Genomic DNA, 17,417 nt, shown 5'->3' on the forward strand with positions numbered 1-17,417 from the left:
TGAAAAGTTAGTTTAGAGAAATATTTAAAAACAAATATTATAGTTTACATTCCTAATTATATAGCTAAGTGTAATGGTTATCCTTTAGTTTTACTTGACAAACTAATATGGAAACGTAAGTACGACCTTTCAAGCGGAAAAATACAATATAATCGAAGAAAACAACGGCGTCAGCGATCATCGAAATGAAGATCGCTGTCAATTCGTAAGTTAAATTATAGGAGGAATGTCATCGATGTTCATTCATTTTAAAGTCAACTTGACGCCGTTTTTTTTTCATACGTTATATATAGTATGTCAAATTATTTTTTATTATTCGAAATAATAGGGACAATAATATACAGGGTGGCGCACTTCATTCGCCTCGGTTGATTATAAGAAAACAAAAAGATGTAGAAACAGTTTTTATGGGTATATGTGGGGAGGTAATGTGCATAATTTTAAATTGGTTTGAAATATACAGAGAGTATTGTACTACTGGAGCTTGAAAAATACAGGTATCTATCTATTCACATCCGATTTACTTTTTACATTTTATTTTATTTTTGCATTCTTGGACACAAAAAAATTTACATAAAAACTTCGTTACTTCAAATCCAACACCCTTTATTTTTGAAAGAAAATTTTCCTATACCTATCTGGCTCAGATTTTGAATAAAAATGGTTTTACAATAAAGTGGCAATCAACATGGCTGGTGTCGCAATGGCAATTTTCTAGTGACATCACCTGTTTTCAAAATCGACATTAATTTATGGACTTTATTTAAATTAATAATAAATTTAAATCGAGATGAGGCCTTAAATTATTTTTTAAGAATGTCAGTCATAAACTTCTGTGTAACGCTAGTAATAAATTACAACCATCCAGGTAATCCTTAACTAAAGGTAACAAACATCCGATACGCTACTGAAGCAGGTAAGTCAAATTGACGTATTTAGGGTACACTAACACCGACGACTTTACAGCGACTTTTGAAACACAAAAATGTGGTCGCCTCTGGAGAGTAACGATTTTAAATGGAAATCCGGTGAAGCGCTCACACGGGCGACAAACTCTAGTCGGTTTCGGCGACTGTCGCCTTGCGTGGTCGATACCGTCCACATCATTGTCGCTCGCTCGTAGTGAATCCAACTCACACGGACGTTTTTCCGACGACGGCGATGCGACAACAACAACACAACTGGACCAAATGATGACCAGGCCGACTTTTATTATAGTAAATTATATTATAGTATCTTATCTATATGATACCGACTCCAGTCATACCTTTGCATTACCTCTTGCATTACTTTGTTGCCTGCGTATTGAACGCTTCTTCTTAAAAAATGGTTGAATATTTCGACACGGAACTCTTTATAGAGGAAATCCGCCTTCTTCTTTGCATTTGGGACTAGATACATACAGCAATAGAATTGAAAAATCATTGTGCACCAAATTTTATAACAATTTTGAAGATATAGAAAAAGAAAGAGAAAAACGAGGGTGGTAGGTGTGTTTTATTTTATAGTTTTATTCAGTTACAGTTATTCAGATTTAGCATTATTATTCAAATTATAATTTGTAGTAGCTTAGGTATAGTCAAGTTCAAAAAAATACAGGGTGATTTTTAAACACTCGGGTAACGGGACTTACGGTCAAGGTAATGCCACTAAATTTTTATTGCAGCCCTAAAATAAATTGTTTATACCTTTATAAAATATGTTGATGTAAACAACGCGTCGTTGCCGGTTTGTATTACAATTTTTATATATCTTCAGTCAAAGTAATTAGAGAATTTTTCATCTTACATTCTTAACACCGGATAAAGTTTTTGGAACTGGCTTTCATTTTTATGTTCTATTATTGGATGAATCCAATAAATTCTTTTCCTGCGGTTTCGCCCTTTTTTTCGAAGCAAAAGCCACAACAGTGCTTCTTCATCAAAATTAAATTTTTGACTGAATCAAAAATTTAGTTGTGGTTCGGGTGTCGTCCATCAACTCACATGGGCGACTTCTCGACGACATTTTTGTCGTGCAGTTGTGGTTGTAACGTCGTCGATAGCTGCGACAGCTTAAAATCCGTTTTGTCGTTGGAAAGTGGTCCGTGCCGTGGCTACGTTAATTCTTTGACATCTCATTTTTGAAAAGCAGTAAATAAAACCAAAAATGCAAGAAAAATGTACAATTTGTTAATTTTAAGTGAATTTCATAAATGGTCGGTTTACTACACGCATCTATATTATATAGTCACTTATTAGTGAAAAGTTATTACACTATTTCACTCGATTTTTGACCGAGAACTACCGCACGCTACACAAACAACTATTTTACTGTTCTTTTTCGATAAATCGCAATAGTGTCACTGTTAATTTAAGTTCTGGCACAATTTCCTTATAGATTTACTACCTTTATACAACTATCAGTAGTAGAATAAATAATAAGTAACGTAAAATAAGCTCAGCAAAGACTGACAAATTCACAAAATTTCAAATAAAACTCAAATGTGTCAATCGAATCGTCAAACAGAATTGAAACCGTTTATTTGAGATTAGACATATTAAATTTGTAGAATGTAGTATTAAATTTCCTGATAAATTTTTTAAAAGGCTATCATTTAAAAAATAAAATAAAAAATTATTAAACTTCGTTCTGGCAGTAAATATAGATTGCAAAATGCCTTTTCATGTCCCATTAACCCTTGCTGGATTTTCCAAATTTCTAACGCTCGCCTCTTTGAGAGCAACTAGTCTTTCCAAGCTTAGCCCAGTCAAGCATCCTTTTCTTTCTCACTTCTCTGTCTCAATCCCCCGAATAACTAACAGCCAAAGGTCCTTTTTTCATTTTCGCCCATCCTTGAAATGGAATTCTGTCGTCTTCATGAACTCTCTCTCTCCTTCTTTGTTTAGATGGGTCGTTCTTTGATCTTCTCGTCTTGCGCCTTCGTCGAAATGGTTTACCTTTTGTCGTTTCTTGCTTTTTAATCCGCTTTAATGGTGTATTTAGTGTTGCAGATAATAACAGCGAGCGATGAACGAATTAATAGACATAAAAATTAGACATTTACATCAACAAAACTTACATCCTTAACAGCTCATAAAAGTCATAAAGGGCCGTTACTGCCACTTACCCGTTCAAAATATTCTAACAAAGTTGCGATGAGTTTTTTACGGCTATTAAGCTATCTTGTACACTTCGCGCTAAAAGAGGTTCTAAAAAGAACAATGTTTGACTACATGGTCTGCTAGTAAAAAAATTTAAGCTTAAATTATCACAACACAATTCATTTACACCAAAAACTTGTAATACAAAACTAAAGTGTCAAAACGAATGACAATGTCAAGAAATAAATAAATACATTTCAGAGGGAAATTTAATTTCCGGTTAGTCAACCCGGCGCCGAATGTGCCCATAGTTGGCAACAATGAATTTAAAAATCGCGCCCTCGATTACGTACCTAAAAGTTTAATTGGTATTGAATATATACATACATTCATTCAAACTAAATATTGCCATGTGCATAACGGCTACTGGCCAGTGCCACCTCCAATTTTATGCTCTCTGGAGATTTTGTATTTTATTTTTTCCCTTTAACACGATTATAAGTAGTATAAGCTCTCTAAAAAATATTAAAATATTTCGAAAATCATTAAACAAAATGTAAATGTATTTAAAATTTTATAAAGTTAGTAATCTCTCCAAAAAATTCTATATTTCGGGTATTTCGCAACTGCAAGAAAATCTGCAAAATAAAATAGTTATTTTTTGTAAACACAGCTGCGTTAATCCAACGGAAACTACTTGTTAGCAGTTAGGTTTACAGATATACAAATTTGCCCAACGAAGTTTATCTCTTTCCATCGTCGGAAGTAAAAAATACAAAGAATAAAGAAAAAAATTATTTAAAATATTTAAATGGCAACTTTTCGAGAACACTTCAGTTTTTAAAACAGATAATACAAAAACCGTTGGCGTTCTGTTAAAATGACATTATATCAAGTTAACCTTCAAAATTAACAATCACTATCTGATCACAATTACTTAATAAGGTAAAACCACAAAGCTTCAAAGTTTCTGTATGATTATTTTTTTTTTGTATTAAAATTGTATTAAAAAAGCCTCTTTTATTTTTCTTTTAGCGGTTATCGCTTCTTTCATTATAATTTTGGCGTTTTGTAAAAATCTCCATTTCTAAAATAATCTTTATGTTCTTTAATTCTAGTATTTAAGGGTCTAGATGTTTCCCCAATGTAAAATTTACTAACGTTAAGCATGATAGGTATGTTATTTAGGTATAGACATTTTTTATTTAAAATGCTATAAAGTTAGTAATATTATAAAGTAATATCATATAAATTACTGATATAATTCTCAGCAAACATCGCGCGCCTCTGGATATTTTACGAATGAAATCGGTCATGTCCTTAGAAAACTGCGTTATCCTTACGGTTAAGCCGTTGTTTATCAAACTGAATAGGGTGGCGCCTCTCAAACGCCGCGGATGCTCCAAGGAGAACGACAGTTCGTATTAAAATGAAATTTTGTGAGCCTATGTAGGTTAATTCAGAGCACTTTTTAAAAATATAGAGAGTTCTACAGGGTGTCCCCAAAAAAGTTACATATCAAAGTTGTGTTTTTTGTAATGGAACACCCTATAAATTAATTGATTTTCGGATTCTGGGAGAAAAATAAAGGTGAGTTTTATAAGAGAAATATATGACTAAAATGTAAGGTTTTTGAGATATTTAACATTTTCTAAAAATAAAGAACACTTTTTAAATTACAATAAAAGTTGTCTAAATTGGAATTTACCCAGTATAGCCTAATATCTAGTTAAATTAACTTAAATTTATAAATTTAATTTTTTCTTTGACCTTTTGTATATTTAGTTGGGATTTATTCTTGGTTTTAGGCCAGCAATTTAAAACATAATAATTAAAAGTTGTTTTTATTTCTTACGTACGTTTCGACCATTCTTTGGTCTTCTTCAGAAAATTATAATTATTTTCAAATACATATACACATAACAATATAAAATCATTATAAAAATTTAATTAAGTATTACACATAACATATTAAAAAACAAACAACCACATTACTAGTACATGTCAGACTCTAAAAAAAAATGATTTTTTTACAGTCAGTTTTTTTTTGTCAAAACTCTGTTTTGTGATTTAACATAGTTTGCTTCTAAGGTACAGATTTGTTTTTCATTTCAATACTAAAATTAAACTAAAAAAAGCTGATTAATATCAAGGTTTTTAACATTTTTAAAAGAGATAATTTTTTTTCATTTTTTTGCAACATTTCAAAATATCCTCCTTTTAATTAAATTTGCATAGAACAAAGTCAGTTAAAAAAAACGTGCGTATGTGCAACAAAATAAAGCATCTAATTTAAAGGAAAATAAAAAAGTATTTTGTTATAAAAGGTTTTTAATTAAAAGCTGCAATCCAATAGTTGCAAAAAGCCTCTGTTCGCGTTACCGATTTTAATTATAATGGGGACAGTTTGTTTTAATAAAATAAAAAAACAGTGGCATTAATTACAGAGTTTTTCGACAGTAACGAGTATTAAGTTAACTAGTCAAATGCAACATCGTCTACCTCTCTAGTAATTATAGATTTGTGCCGGGAATAATAAAAAACTGATCAAATTGCCGAGAGTGGATTCGGAAAAAAAAGTTTTAATTTTCAATGGGTATTTTTTAAACCAGTTTTATAAATGGCAGATAGGGGTATGTAATTTTTATATTGACATTTTTTTATACATAACAAAGTTAAATTTAAAAAAAGCCAAAAAATTGATGTAGGTAAATGAATTGACATATTTTTTTGTTAAAATTTTTCGTTCGAAAAATTATTGTTTTAGTGTCAGCACAAATCACTAATAGGAAAATCCCCTAATACAGTACTGCAAACTTGTTTTCAATTTATTTGAAAAAGAGATGCTTGACGGTGGTGAAAGTTCATGATTTGTGGAATTTATAACAATAATGAAAGTTTATCCTTGTCGATCTACTGTGATTGGATCATAACATGATTAAGGATATATTTGATATTGCATTCTTCTTCTTCTTAGGCCGCCGTCTCCCTTGGGAGGTTGGCGATCCAACTGACTATGATGGTGCGTGAAACCGCTCTTCCGAACCAACGACGCAGATCCTTAAGCCAGGTTTTGCCTTCTTCCCAATGATCTCCTGCCCTGAATTTTGCCTTCGATGACCAGTCTGAGCACCTTGATCGATCACCCATCATAATGTGACCGACGTATTGTAACTTCCTTTCCTTCACTGTTTATAGGAGCTCTTTACCTTTGCCCATCCGCCTGAGTACCTCCTCATTCGTCACTCTATCCATCCAGGATATACGCAGCATACGACGATACAAGTACATCTCGAAAGCGTTAATACGGGTTTCCAGTTTCTCACTGAGTGTCCAACTCTCAGAGCCGTAGAGAAATACTGGAAAGATTGCGCAGCCTACGTAATATGCGCAGTTCGAGGCTTAGATCTCGGCTGGAAAACAGGGTTTACATGGAAACAAAAGTACGTTTGGCCTGTGCGATCTTCGTTAAAATTTCAGTTTTGGGGTCGCAAGCGTTGTTAAGGAGGGCTCCTAGATACTTTATGGACCATACTTACCACCTTGTTGTTAATTCTGAGGACAGTCTTTTTCGGTGTTTTAGAACAACAAGTTTAGTTTTGTTAACATTGATTTGTAATACGTACAGCATACTATGTTCAACGATGCAGTCCATCATGTTCTGAAGGTGTAGAATGTTGCCAGCCAGTTCGACCGTATCATCTGCGAAGAGAATGATACGGTCGATACGATAATGACATTACAGACTTTTCTGTTTATTGAGGTGAAACTTCTTTACGCGCGATGGGAGTAAAAATTCAAGGCCGTGACACCCCACGACCTTAACACGACACGGCCTTGATGCACGGACTAGCGAGAAAAAAAAATTGTAAGAATCGCGCAAACACCAAAAAGCATTTGATTTAAAACTAAGAAAAACATTATAATAAGATTGATACTGTAGCTGTGTATCAATGTCCTCTGGTTTTCTGCTAGGAAGTATTTTTTCATGCATATTTTTATCGGTAGGTTTATAGCTTCTGAATAACGGTCTAGGTAAAGCATCTAGCTCATTTGCTAGCTCAGAATTAGAATTATTAGACTTAGGCAACTCATAGTTTCAATGGAGGACATTGTCATATTTATTTCAAACTAATAGTCAACGAGAATATTCGTATAATTTAACAAAATTACTGTAAACCACTATAAATACGAGTTGTTGGTTAGGCTCAAAATTTTTTCTCTTCTTAAATAAATTTAAGCGTTAACATTATTAGGCATTTGCTTAAAAGTGTGTATTTTGGGTGGTATTCCACAAAATTTGCAGGCTATTGGCGAAACAGTAAATGTACAGATTATAGGAATAAATTGAATATAGTATTTATATTACAACAACATTATATGGGGGTCACTTTTTCAAACAATTTTTTTTTTGTTCTCCAGATCTTCCAACTTAATAACTGTTAGTAAGAAGTTTCACTTCAAATATACACACATAGTGTACACACTCTTTTTTATGTAGATATTATAATTAACATTATGCCATTTAATTTTTATTAATATAATTCCCCATAATGTTCTTAACACGGGTAAATATAGTATATTAGTCAAAATTGAGAGATTAATTTAACACCCGCAATTCTGGACCAGAACCGTTCTACTTCCGAAGTGGAAACGAACTAAAACCGGAACTCAAGAACTTGAAGACTCCATCTGCAACCTGGAATGGGAATGCTGCAACTGTCTAAGATACTTGAAGAAATTTTACAGGATTTACAACCGAGAAAAATCAAATATTTTTCTTCACTTAAGTAAGAACAATCTTCGGATTGTCACGGGGTTTTTAACATGGTACTGTCTTCTCAGTAAACACTTCAGTATTTTGAAGCTAAGGAAAAACGGCAAATAAAGATTTTTTGGGGAAAATGGGGAAACACCAAAAGACCTCATCACTTAGAGTGCCGACAGCTATTCATGCCATAAACTTTGTTACAACTGATATCGGAGATGGAGACCTACCCTCTGTGAAACCGTCTTAAATACTAGCTTTTATCAAAGCACTGAGCCTGTGTGATGAGTTATAACTCAAAAAGCGGGATACAATAGATATGTAAAATAACCATAATTAATATAATTAATCCCCTTCCACTCATTCTATATATTCTACATTTTAGGATTCTGAACCAATGATAAAACCTCGAACAGCTGGCAATTTACCGTCCTCCTCCTAAAATTACTCTAACTTTCGACTCGTTAATGTAATAGCCAGAAATTATTATTATTATTATGTTTGAAAGCAGCCACAATCAACAAAACGCAGTATTTGTGGAAAATTACCCTGCTTTTAATTATTCCCCTGGCGATATAAATAGATTTTTTAAACCCTTTCCAATATTTTCATTTAATTAGAATGGGGTTTTAATCAAACTCGATCATTTCAGTTTTTTTTTTGTATTGATTGTTTTTATTTTTAATATATCCATATCCACTTAGATACCTTAATGAATTAACGCAAAACACATCACAAAATGTTTGTTTTTAATTTATTATTCAATTTGGTTAGTTGATTACTATAGAGAATGATTACTGAATTAGAAAAATATGCCGAATCCTCCATTATATCAAATAGTAATTGAAAATATAATTTTTTTGGTAGTACCCTATTTTCAGGCCAGATAGTAATTTAGACCTTTAAATCGATTAAAACTAAGAGAAGAAATTTTGAACCTAACCAACAATTCGTGTGTTCTGTTTTTGTTTACATGTTTTGTTCATTCTTTATAATAATTTACAATAACTTCTGTTAAAAATTATTTTAAATTTACTTCCTAGCATACAACCAAAGGATTGTATTGGTACACAGATACAATATTAAGTTTATTATAATGATAAATAGTACTGAAGCTGTGGTTGGCTCCTTGTGAAACATCGTTGAAATATTAGTATTTTAATAAAACACGCTTTTAGATGTATGAAAAAACTTTTAATAAGAGTAACTTTAACTCTACATATATGTTTCGATGTTTTTTCAATGAGTATTTACTATACAATTAGCATTTACTATACAATGAGATTATTTACTATACAATGAGTTAAATAATCACAAAATTAATGAAAACTCAATTAAGTTACTACACAGAGAAACAAAAGGTAGACGCTTAACAACCAACAAGGATTTCTAAACACATTTTATATTACCCCTATTGTAAACTCTCTGAACCCACCCCCATAGCAAATATATATATATAGTTAGAGTGTAATTAGACGATTAGTTCTTAAAAAACTCTTGAAAAAGGCCTAACAAGCCGAAACATATATGTAGAGTTAAAGTTACTCTTATTAAAAGTTTTTTGAAACATCCAAAAGCGTGTTTTATTAAAATACTAATATTATTATAATGATTTTCTTACCTTTAAATAAAATAGTTTTTGGTGTTGCGCGTGTAAAGAAGTTTCATTTCAAAACAGTTAAAATTAAGTATTGAAACGAAAACAATAATTTATATTCATATCAAAATTAATCCTAAAAATATTAATCAACAGGTTGTCTGAAAAATTCCGTATTGTTTTTCCCTGTTTGCCAAATTATTCAGGCAATATGGCGAGATCTCCGTCGGACAGGACGACTCAGTGAGGGAAAATTTATCTGAAGGAATTATCGGCGGTCAAATCGCTTCCAAATTGCAGGAAAATCCAGACAAATTGATTTAATTTGAATTGGAGACGTTGAAATGCAAGAGGCAGGCTGCGGCTATACTCACTACGGTCGGATAATAATAATTTATAACTTCCTTGTCGACGTTCTAACCGTCCAGAAGGAGAATTGTGTCAGAGGCAACTCAATAATTTATATTATTTCTCTGTTTCAAAAGGAATTTGAATTTTTCGAATTCGACAGAAGTAATTACATTTTAACAGAAAATACAGGATGTTTCAGAAAATATGTGCCATCCCTCGTGTGGAGATTCCTTACGTAAAAATAAGATACATTTTCTATATTAAAATAGGTCCGATTCTGCTTTGTTTCGTACCTACGGGAAGTCAAATAGTTCTTTTTGAAGGGAGTCTTTCTTATGTACAGGGTGTCCCATTTTGGTTGAGATCATACAGACCTGTGTCACTTTTTTGCCAAACGAAAGATGCCGTAAACAAAATTTTTATAGCCCTCTTCGTTTCTGAGCTACAGGGTCTTTTTAAAAATTTTGCAATTTGGAACACCCCTGTATCTCTGTTACTGTTAAAGGTATCGAGAAGGAGAAAACTGTTTATTGTAGAACTTTTTACGTAGAATACAGTGGCGGAGTGTGTTATTCTACGAAATGAATATTTTTAAAGATATGAACTAAAGTTATGTTTTTTTTAAATGGAACACCCTGTATATTTATAAATCATATGATCTGGCTTGCCATAAGCTTCTCAAAAATATATATATATCACTCTATACTTATTTTCACTATTAAGTGCAATATTAAAAAAAAAATTAAAAGATCAAATTTATTAGTAGGCCATGATTGATAATAAAAGAAACTAAAGAATTTATTATTAAAAGTATACTGCCATCTGTCTCTTGTTTTATTTTGAGAGCCACTAATAAATTCTTTATATATTAGAGAAACTTAACTCTCTACCGCTGTTTGTAAATCTTGGAAGCTATCGTATCGGGACTTTTAAATATTCCTTTAGCTAATTTACGTGAAAAATACTTTCAGCAAGATGGAACTCCCCCCCACAACTTAACTTACAACGGAAATATTAGAATTTTGCTAAATTATTATTTCACAAATCCATGGAATTTCTTAAATCAGTTGGAACCAATGGATCCATATGATGGTCTCCCTTATTCCCGGATTTGTCCGTTCTCGATTTCTGATTTTGGGGATTTTTGAAATATGAAATATATTGTGGCCTGGAAAATGCTTTAATAATGCAAGCTTTTAGATATTAGCAAACCCATCCCATTATAATAAATTCCGTTATAAAAAAAGAAAAATATATTCACAGATTCAGGGGTAACTGTTCAAAAGTAAAATATATCAATTCCAAATAAAATTTTAATATTTGTATGACTATTTTAGTAAATACATTTTGATTTTTTGGTATTTATCATGGCCTACTAATAAGAAAATTATATATTTTAAATATTGCAGTAAATAGTGAAAATAAATATGAGAAGCTCCTAGCAAGGCGGATCACATGATTTATAAATATACAGGGTGTTCCATTTGAAAAAACATAACTTTAGTTAATATCTTCGTAGAAAAACAGACTACGTCTACGTCAAGTATTAGGTAAAAGTTCTACAAGAATCAGTTTTCACCTTCTCGATATCATCCATAATAACGGAGATACGGGGGCTGTACCAAATTGCAAAATTTTTGAAAAGACCCTGTAGCTCAAAAACGAAGTGGGCTATGAAAATTTTGTTGACAGCATCTTCCGTTTGACAAAAAAGTGGACAGGTGTGTGCAAACTGCATCCTCCTATCTATACTAATAAAGGAGATACCGTATGATTTCAACTAAAATGGTACACCCTGTACGATGGGAGTAAAAACTCAAGGCCGTGACACGACATGGCCTTGACAATGCCTTGACGCACGAGCTGGCAAAAAAAATTAAAAAAAGCTAAAAAAAGCATTATAATTAACTTGGTACTACTACTTGGTATAATTAACTGGATACCAATATCCTCTGGCCGTGTGCTAGGTGCTAAGAAGTAAATTTTCATGCATAGTTTTAAGTTTGTGCAATTATATTTCTATTTTTTTTTCGTTGGACTTTCTAAATAGTCGTAAAAATTACTAGAAAGTGTTTGGTGTGCGGAAGTTCTAATATAAAGGTTCTCGAATTATCTTTTTAAAGGCAAGTAAAGTATTCAGTTGTTCATTTATTTATATTAAACCACATGCATACTTTCTAGTTAGATTTCCTAAGAATATTGATATTCAAACGGAGCGGTAAAATATATTTTTTATATAATTTAATTTTTGTGACAGTCAATTTATTGTTCAAATACATATATGCATTTTCCAAATTAAATTTTTAAAACTAATGTTCAAATTTGGCGCGTGGACGATAGGTCCTCAACAAGGATAAATAGAGTAGAAACACCGCGTCTGCAACAAAAAAAAAGAAGATAAATGGAAGTCGTTGATATGTTCTATATGTGTGTTCCATAGTGATTAACTTATCCACGTAAGTATATATGATCTAGGACCATAAGCGACAAAAACAAATATTTTCTTGTAATACAGTTTTTATCAAAAGTAATTGTTGTCTAACTTTTTATGTTCTCAACTCTGATTGAAATACTTTCTGATCAGACGCTTTTTCGTAATAAATTCTCCATGCCTGCTCAGCGCCACTAAAACTACTGCTATTTAAAATCTCATTAAAGGGAAATGATTTAAACATGGCTCGTCTGGAAATCATCGGCGCGAAAGTCGACATAACTTTTTAATCAAAACTTTGTGAGGGCGAGGGCAATATAAGACCAAATTTCGCCAAGGTGATTATTATCCTTCTAAACTTTTATTAAAACTTCTTTTCGAGTTCATTTTGACAATCCCATTTCCGGTTTTAATTTGCTAGAAGGTACGCGTAATTTTAAATTGTTTCTGTGCATTAAGCGAGAGCTTTATCGCAAATGTAAAATATGAAGAAAGGAGTCTCATAATCGGCAAAATTATGAATAAATTTAACAGCGTGTGACAAAACTTTCAAGATTTGTCCGTTATTATGGTAGTGTGGCCTTTATATAATTATAATTAAAATAATTTATTGAGCGGTAGGCAAAACTTGCGTAAATATAGTTTATATATAAAAACAAAATTTAGCCAGCTAAAAATAGAAATTAAGGCATCGCACTTTTATGGTAAGGGCTCTTTCTAAATTCAGTTAGTATAAATCTCTAAAAAATTAAAACTACGATATGATAAAGTTAAAAATACAAAATATTCTTCTTATTAGTCTGTTCTAAATTATCTAAAATTAGCATACAATTCAAATCTCTCTTAGAATTATCGTTGCCAGAAAATTAATATATTAAAAGAAGTATTAACTGAACAATTAAATTTTAATTAGAATTTAATAAAAAGAACAATTGCAAAATAACCACTTTTGCGATGACATCTAAATTTTATTAAAGTCTTTAGAACAGAAAGTCTTGAATCGTTAATAAAGAAAAAATATTAAAGAAAATCTAAAACAACAATTGAAAATCTTTATACCTGAAAAGTTTAGAATTTCCTAACTTGAGAATTCGATATCATTTGAGAAAATCTTTAGATAGAGAACTTACTAAAATAATTAAAAAGACCGCTGGATAATATAAAATATACACGGAGTAAATTTGACCGTCTAATTTAAAAGTCAGTACCGAACTGATCCAAAAAACTATTTTCCTAACCCTCGAAATCTTTAAAATGGGCGGGTAAAACGAATAAGGAACCACCAAAAGATAGCACTATGATAAACTTGATACTGTACCAATCTTGATGTGCACCAATATCCTCTGGTTGTATACAAGGAAGTAAATTTTCATGCATATTTTCATCGATAGGTTTGTAGGTTTGGAATAACGGTCTAGATAAATTATCTAGCTCATTTGCTAGCTCAGAATTATAATGTAGAGTTAGTAACTCGCATTTTCAGTGGATGATACTGTCATATTTATTTCAAACCAATAATCAACCAGAATATTCGTATAATTTAATAAAATTACTGTAAATCACTATAAATAATAAATTGTTTGTAATTGAACTGTAATTTCTGTATTATTAATCCGGTAAATGATGGAGATAAATAATTATGATTGATTAAAATTTTGTTTTAAGATGAAACTTTTGTTAACATCATTCTGAGAATTCGAATAATGAATTGAATGACAAGACAAGTGACATCTGTCTTAAAAAAACAGCGATTTAGTGTGACAATTTGGTTATGCAAAATTTAGTTTAACAATTTTGATTATGCAAAAGAAATACTGTTTGCGTAACGGTTAACATTAATTTAAAAATAAATCCCCAGATGAATAATGAACAAAACATTTAAACAAAAACAGATCACAGAAACCAAGTTGTTGGTTAGTAGCAGTTAGTAGTAGTCAGAGATATAGGTGTAGTAGTATTTTGGTTTAATGGCCACAGCTGCCAGGCTATTCGGAGATGTAGAGAATTATCGTTTTTTTAAATTAAAATAAAAAAAACATAAAATTTCTATTATGTTGTAAATTATATGAAAAACAAAAAGATAAAACTATGTTTGTTCAATTATTATTCGTTTTTTTCATAGCAACTGTTAAAATTGCTTTATATCTATCAAAAATAGTAGATAACATAGTACTTTAACAGCCAGGGTAGATTAAATGATACTTTAACAGCGAGGATAGGTTAAAAACTTTATTTCTTCTCGCACGTTTTTTAAATGCTTCCATTTTTGAAAATTTTTGTATTCCTTTTCATAAGTTATTCGGGATTTAAATGGAAGTAGTTTGGATATGGCGTTTGTCGCCTCAGCCTGAATATCTGTTGGTAATTTACTTATTTCGTTTTTGATCAGCAATCGACACGAAAGAGAATTAAAAGTTATTGACTCAAAACTGACAGCTAAAAAGACAGCTTTATTTATTTGTCAAATTACATAGAAACCAACGCCAACCCAGCACAATATTTTTTCTACTCTTGATAAATTCCTTGAAATAATAATTTAAAATATATTTTTTAAAACGTAACTCGTTATGGAAAAAAATATTGTTTTATACAGGACAAAAAAATTGCATTATCGTCTCCCGAAATTAATTCTAATCTTTTCGGTCGACGATAAAATACCATTTTATCGTCTTGTATAAAAAATAACTATAAATTTATTGATCTGGCGTTATTAAACAAAAAACGTCTTATTATTTGGAATGAATTGTTCCAGACAGAATACCCTTTTCAAGCTAAAAGACAAAGGAAATTTCGACGTTCAATTCGACTAGATAGAACTAGATAAACATGGATTTATGTTTTCGAGCGCTGCGATTGCTGTTTTGAATGCAAGCGCAAGCGAGGCTTCAACGTTTCTATTTTTACATCGAATCAGATCGCAAAAATGTCAACAAATTTGGTCGTGCCTCAAGCACACATGTTTCTGGAAAACTATTCTTTGACATATACCGATCAAATAGGAAACAGAAAATTTTATATAAATTACTTTTAAAGAAGCACTTTTCAAAAATGTCAGCATTCAAATAAACCTTGTTTGAAATTTTAATGACACACAACTTTATTCTTTTAAATACGGATCTGATGTAATGATCTATGATTTTTAAAATACCATATTAAAACTAAAAGAGTTGGTTTGGTTTGGTTTGAACTCAACTCGAGTTCACACTTGATAACGGTCAGTGATACTACTGACCGAAACGTTATGTAAGCAAAATAAATAAAGACAATGGAAGTTCGAAACCCTTTTAGTTTTAATACTGAAACATTGTCTACCACATTCAAAATACAATAATTTATAGCACACTTGCTTAACAATATATAGGGTCTGGCAATAGTTCGTCGGGAATCTGTAGCTCCTAGAATAAAAAACTGGGGACATTTGTTTAAGTGCAAACACAATGTATGTACTAGGATATGTTTCAGAAAAATATTTTAACTTCTATAGGGCCGGGCGGCTCAAAAAAGTGTAAGTGGATCGGAACGATCTCTTTAAACGGAACAAAAATGTATTAATATACAGAGTTATTATTGCATTTTTGGCTTCCTTTCAGATTACTTTACATAATCCTAAGATATGAGTAATCATAAGATATGAGTAAATATATTTCCATATTTCCAGAGATATTAACAAATAAAGAAAAAAAAATATATTTTTCAACCATCCATAAAAAAATTATTACTAATACAAGAACTGTCTTGAAATCTAAACTATATTAGGTATTTACTTTAGATGGTCTATACTTACTTTGCTGTAAATATCGCAATCTTAAATCACACAGTGTGTTCAAAATTTCACGCCAAACTTTCTAAGATTTTAAATATTTTTTCTTAAATCTTATAATCTATTTTCTTATATCTCTGAAATTATGAAAATATATTTACTGATATCTTAGGATTGTGCAAAGTAATCTGAAAAGCCAAAAATTCAATAAGATACAGGGCGTCATCAAAAAAAGTCATCCCAATCTACGCATACTTTTTTGAGCCACCCTATGGAAGTTAAAATGTTTACTTAAAATACATTCTCGTACATACTTTAGATTTGCACTTAAAGTTTTTTTTATTCTAGAAGCTACAAATGCCCGACACACTATTGCCGGACCCTGTATAATGATGAATACCACTACTTGAATACCACTAAACTTTGATTGATCATTTGGATCAAAATATATTATATACTGTGTTTTTTTTTAATTGGATTAGGGCCGAAAAAAAAATCAACAGAAGTCCTTTGTTTTAAATTTGTCGACGTTTCGCAAAATTTATTTGCATCTTCAGGACACTAAAAAGTTAAGAGAGCAAAATACAATCAAAAAATTTAACAAATTAAAACACATATCAGTGGAATTCCACACATATACATACAATTGGTAAAACTACCCTAATGTTAACAATTAAATAAAATATATACTCACATTTAAATCTGGACTTTCTTAGTCATATCCCACGGATGGTATATAGGGGAGTGGTATATAAAACACAAAAAAAAACACAGTATATATTATTGGATCGACAACAATAAAAATTAGATTAAAATATATTATATCATTGCAATGAAGCTTAATAATTTGATGCAAATCCACCTATTTTAACAAAAAGAACTTTTAATTTATAATGCAAGTATTAAGATATCATTTTATTGATTTTTATAATAAAGGAGATCAATCATTTCCCTTGCCAATTCTGTGTCAGTTGCACAATTCTTTTTAGATTTAGATTTTCATTAAATTGGAGTTTCCATAGGCAGAGATCTCGGAATACGAATATTTCGTCATCAATCATACGCAATGAAAGAAAAACATTCTACTTCCAGATGACATTTCCTTAGACTTTTTGATATCTTTTTTGCTTTGATCTAATTGTTTCAGAGTTAAGCGTCCTTTGCAATTTTTGTGAATGTCCCTCATATTTGTTTTAGAAATTGAAAATATTTCATTAGTTATAGAGCTTATTTTAATAATATCGATAACTTTGCGGGCGGGTTTATTTTAAAAAAAATGAAAAATAAAAGAGTCTTTCCTTCAAGCCAATCAAATATAAATAAATGTATCTATTGTTCAGGCACTTGCAGATGTATTTTAACTACACAATATTATTATAACAATAAATGTTAGTAAAAAATCATATACAGAAATTTTGAGTCTTTCC

The 17,417-nt window shown here is 31.0% G+C and overlaps 1 protein-coding gene across 1 annotated transcript in view; it reads left to right on the forward strand.

Moving 5' to 3' along the window:
- LOC115874673 (protein O-mannosyl-transferase TMTC2-like) overlaps positions 1-17,417 on the forward strand; it is a 603,898-nt gene that overhangs the window by 35,199 nt on the left and 551,282 nt on the right. The window lies entirely within an intron of this gene.

Source organism: Sitophilus oryzae, unplaced genomic scaffold, assembly GCF_002938485.1.
Source record: "Sitophilus oryzae breed Bouriz unplaced genomic scaffold, Soryzae_2.0 scaffold_1297_pilon_pilon, whole genome shotgun sequence".
In the NCBI taxonomy this organism is placed as follows: Eukaryota; Metazoa; Arthropoda; class Insecta; order Coleoptera; family Curculionidae; genus Sitophilus; species Sitophilus oryzae.